The sequence below is a fragment of the Eubalaena glacialis genome, chromosome X, assembly GCF_028564815.1.
Source record: "Eubalaena glacialis isolate mEubGla1 chromosome X, mEubGla1.1.hap2.+ XY, whole genome shotgun sequence".
NCBI lineage: Eukaryota > Metazoa > Chordata > Mammalia > Artiodactyla > Balaenidae > Eubalaena > Eubalaena glacialis.
In genome coordinates, this window is record NC_083736.1 from 105,222,983 (window position 1) to 105,228,721 (window position 5,739).

The window sequence follows — 5,739 nt, forward strand, 5'->3', positions numbered from 1 at the left end:
ACATAAAGAAATCAGAAAATTAATATTTTAAAAAATCCATTTAAATAATGGTCAGAGGACCTCAATATACATTTCTACAAAGAAGACATACAGATGGCCACTAGACACATGAAAAGATGCTCAATATCACAAGTTATGTAAATAAACTAATGTAAATGTAAATAAAAGCCACAATGAAATATCACTTCACACCTGTCAGAATGGCTACCATCAAAAACACAATAAATAACACATGTTGGTAAGGATGTGGAGAAAAATGCAACCCTCATGCACTGTTGGTGGGAATGTAAATTGTTTCCCCCAGTATGCAAAACAGTATGGAGGTTCCTCAAAAAAAATTGAAAATAGAACTACTGCACCATCCAGCAATTCTACTTCTGGGTATTTACCTGAAGAAATCAAAAACACTAATTTGAAAAGACATACGCACTTCTATGTTCACTGCAGCATTATTTAAGAAAACCAAGATATGGAAGCACGCTAAATGTCCATTGATAGATGAATGCATAAAGAAGATTATACACACACACACACACACTCAAAAAAGAATATTACTCAGTCACAAAAAAAATAATGAAATCTTGTCATTTGAGACAACATGGATGGACCTACAGAGTATTACGTTAAGTGAAATAAGTCAGACAGAGAAAGACAAATACCATATGATCTCACTTACACATGGAATCTAAAAAACAAAACAAACAAAACAATACAGAAACAGACTTATAGATACAGAGAGCAAATTGGTGGTTGCCAGAGAGGAAGAGGGGAAGAGGGTGAGGGGTTGGGTATAATAGGTGAAGAGGATTAAGAGATACAAACTTCCAATTACAAAATAAATGTCATGGGGATATAATATACAGCATAAAGAATATAGTCAATAACATTCTTATAATTTTCTATGGTGACAGATGGTTATTGAACTAGTAGTGGTGATCATTTCATAATGTATTTGATTGTTTGATCACTATGGTGTGCACCTGAAACTAACATAATATTGTATGTCAACTATACTTCAATTTTTTAAAAGAAGGACTGATTTAAAACCACATCTTGCAACCTTAAAGGAAAAAAAAACTCACAGAAAACCAGATCGGATTTGTGGTTACCAGAGGCAGGGGTGGGGGTGGCATAGGGGAGAGTGAATGGTCGAAAGGTACAAATTTCTAGTTCTAAAATAGATAAGTACTGGGAATATAAACTTATTGCAGCAATCATTTCACAATATATGTATGTCAAGTCATCATGTGGTACATCTTAAACTTATACAGAGCTGTATGTCAATTATAATTCAATAAAATTGAAAAAAGGTAAAAATTAAAATTAAAAGGCAAAAAAAATTGTCAAACTAAAACAAATAAGTGTAAATAGGAGGGAAGAGATTTCAGTATTATCTTGCTACTCAATTAGTGTAGGTTTCTTACCAGTCTAAAAAACAATAAGTTCAAAATGAAGTGGTAGAATTTAATCAATTAGGAAACACAGGAAAATTCCTTGCGGGGAGCAGATTTTACCATCTCAAAATGTGCCTCTTTGGTATATCGATTATTTTAAGCTGGTTATTAAAAGAAAAACAGCAGACATGAGAGAATCTGTGAAAACTGAGCACAAGTTACCTTTTATAAGAAACATTTACATTTATAAGGAAAATCTCCATTTGTCAGTGTCTCCCTCTGTGTACTAGGAAGAGAAGGATGACTCTGAATCTCTAGAAACTCTTATCAATGGAGAAGGCACAACTTAAATCTGCATAACAACCTTACCCTTGTTTACTGTGATTTACATGGTCACCTCCCATATCTGACTTCCCACCCCCAACATCTTTTGTCTTTAGCTGAGGATGGCACTTAAGGTGATGGGTTCAGCTATTTCAGGGAGTTACTCAGCTTTCCTGGGTCTCTCCCATGTATACAAGAGGTATACATCTTATTAAACTCCTGTTTGATTCTTCTTCTGTTAACCTGACAAATCAGTTTAATTATTAGACCAGCCAAAACAACCTAGAAGGGAGAAGGAAAATTTTTTCCACTTCTACATTCCCTTACTGTGAGCATGGAGTATATGGGTACAAATGTACACTGTTGGCAAAATCTAAAGAGCTCGATGCAAAATCTAAATATTTTGAAGCAAGGAAATATTATCTAGGGGTACTTGCCTTAAGGAGTCATATGAGTAATGTCATCTTTTTAAACAAAGGGTCTATTTCCTAAGCTACCATGGATTATTTTTAAATGAGAGAATGAAATTTTTTAAATGACTGCAACCATTTGAGTTATATGGGAAATGCTGCTCTTTTCCTGTCTCCTACATTTTACTGGTAGTTTTAATTAAAGGCTACGATCTATTATCAAGTCCCATTCTACCGACAGACACTGCAGGGTATATAAGTGGATATCATGATCAATTACTGACAGGATTTCTTGCTTTGATGGCATACTTAGTTTTGATTATACAAATTGTAAAGGCTATACTTTTGCATAATATAGTTGGAAAAGACATGGTCTCATATTTATATGTTGTGATACCATTTTCCCCTCAATTTCACAAATACTGAGTAAATGGCAGTGATTTTCCTTTTCAGTTTGGATTTCTTTCCTGTTTTATAACTAGAAGTGTCTTCTCTTGCCAGATAGGTAAAATTTAACAGTAAGGAGTTATTTGTATTGCTGTCAGGCTTTTTTCCCTCAGTCAGGCACTTAACTTTTTTAATTATAAAAGTAGTTTATCTCAAAAAATGGTACCTCAAGATGCATATTAAATATCAACTTGCTAGCTTCCGGTATAAAAGATATCACCCTATTACTTTGAACAAAAACATGGTGGTTACAACATTTGCTAGTTAACCTGTATTTTCTAAGACTACTTTACTATATGCTTTTTTTTTTTGTTAACATCTTTATTGGAGTATAATTGCTTTACAATGGTGTGTTAGTTTCTGCTTTATTAGGTCCCATTTGTTTATTTTTGTTTTTATTTCCATTTCTCTAGGAGGTGGGTCAAAAAGGATCTTGCTGTGATTTATGTCATAGAGTGTTCTGCCTATGTTTTCCTCTAAGAGTTTGATGGTGTCTGGCCTTACATTTAGGTCTTTAATCCATTTTGAGTTTATTTTTGTATAGGGTGTTAGGGAGTGTTCTAATTTCATTCTTTTACATGTAGCTGTCCAGTTTTCCCAGCACCACTTATTGAAGAGGCTGTCTTTTCTCCACTGTATATGCTTGCCTCCTTTATCAAAGATAAGGTGACCATATGTGCGTGGGCTTATCTCTGGGCTTTCTATCCTGTTCCATTGATCTATATTTCTGTTTTTGTGCCAGTACCATACTGTCTTATTACTGTAGCTTTGTAGTATAGTCTGAAGTCAGGGAGCCTGATTCCTCCAGCTCCGTTTTTCTTTCTCAAGATTGCTTTGGCAATTCAGGGTCTTTTGTGTTTCCATACAAATTGTGAAATTTTTTGTTCTAGTTCTGTGAAAAATGCCAGTGGTAGTTTGATAGGGATTGCATTGAATCTGTAGATTGCTTTGGGTAGTAGAGTCATTTTCACAATGTTGATTCTTCCAATCCAAGAACATGGTATATCTCTCCATATATTTGTATCATCTTTAATTTGTTTCATCAGTGTCATAATTTTCTGCATACAGGTCTTTTGTCTCCTTGGGTAGGTTTATTCCTAGGTATTTTATTCTTTTTGTTGCAGTGGTAAATGGGAGTGTTTTCTTAATTTCACTTTCAGATTTTTCATCATTAGTGTATAGGAATACAAGAGATTTCTGTGCATTAATTTTGTATCCTGCTACTTTACCAAATTCATTGATTAGCTCTAGTAGTTTCCTGGTAGCATCTTTAGGATTCTCTTATTATATGTTTTTAAGGCAATAGCATTTTTTTCTTTTCTTTTTCAGCAATATAAACAAAGATGGTGTCCCACTAATGCTGGCATGAAAAAAATCTGAGAACATTCATAAAATATCAGCATTTTCAGACATCTCTTATGTTTTTCTTATCATTGTGAGTTTCTTTTTATGATAATATAAAATATATTTACCTTTGCATTTGATTGCTTATGTTTTCATTAAAATTGAAGCATTCAACTCCTATAGAATCTGTTTTGTAATATCACTCATGGGAACTTAGATTTGATTATTCTACTCTCTCTAAACATAACACCTATAAAATAGAAAATTTGGTATTATATCATTCACCTCTGAGGAAAACGTAATTCACTTTTCTTGACATCAGCATGGCAAAGAACAATTTTTCTCTGATGTGTTTCTGTGCAATACATCCATTTACTTGCAGCTCATATAGGGCAGGAAAGGAATTAAATTTCATTCCTTCTTCAGACATGAATATACAAATTTGACAGTGGCCACATTCTAGAGCAAGTAAAGCTCTTTAACAAAATAATTTTACATGGCAGCTCTTTGAAACAATGTAGTTTTTTTCTCCCTTATTTTTTAACAAAGTAGAACTTTCTAAAAGTTAAAAACATAATTCATACAAATATAAAATTAACACATCAAATATTTATTCAAATTAGTCATTGATGTGGGAACCAGTAAGTTAGCAAACTGGTTCCAAAAGAATCTGGAGAGCTAGATATCTATAAGCAAGTGGATGGGGTTCAGAACCCACAACTCCCAAAATATGGCCTCTTGACATATTGAATATTTTAAGCTGAAAGAGTTTGAGAAAACAGCAGAAGCAGGAAGTCCACTCTGACCTTCCCCTGAGCCCACCTCAACCCTGCCCATCTCCTCAGAAACAAGTCCTTAAGTTCTCATGTGAGAGGTGCTCTCCCTCTACCTGGGGGAAAGGAGCATCCTTACCTCCAAAGACAAAGGGACACTAAGAAGAATTCTAACAAAAAGACCTTGCTAAGTTTCCCCCAGTTTATTACACTCACCCCATACTCCTATCATATTCCTCCACAACTGTCCACTCTTCATCAAGCCTAGCATGAAAATACTCAAATGTGTTTTTTTGGGTCATCATTTCCTTATGAAGGCTCCCATGTCATGTAAAACTTATATTAAATAACTTTGTATGCTTTTCTCCTATTAATTAGTCTTCATCAGTTTAATTTTCAGACCCAGCCAATGACCCTAAGAAGGACCACGGAAAACTTTTTCCTCCCCTATAATGTTAATTAAAGAAGCCTAGGATACAATTGTTAAGTTAAAACCAAAAGTTGTCAATGTCCTTCAAAATTAATAAACTCTGGGGGTTTATTTTTGATTGAAGGTAAATTATTTACATCTGCATCAGAAAAAAATTTGCACATTAACACATAATTTCACTAACTCTGGGTCCTTGAACCAATAGTAAGCAGTGAGTCAAAGTATATTAACTTAAATAATTCTTGGGTGAGACTGAAAAATATTGCCTCCATGATATTGAAAGAACATTCTTCTTTCCTTTTGCCTTATTTCTAAGTATTGGATAAAGTTTCTTAACAACTCTCTTCATATGCAAAGCTTGAACAAAGATATCAGAAGACAAAGTCGTCACATTTAAAATACAGTGGTTTTTCTAAATTTTTGAAAGTCTGTCATTCTAGCCATGGCTTTCTAAACAATCCATTTGATCCAATAAGTGAAGTAGATACAGCCTCCTTGAAAGAAACATAAATGAAAAGGGCAGCTGAATATGGTACCTAATAATCTGAGCAAAATGATCAAGTTAATAAAATTGTGCCCCCCCCCTTAAATTTCAGTATAATCTGTGGTTTTTATTG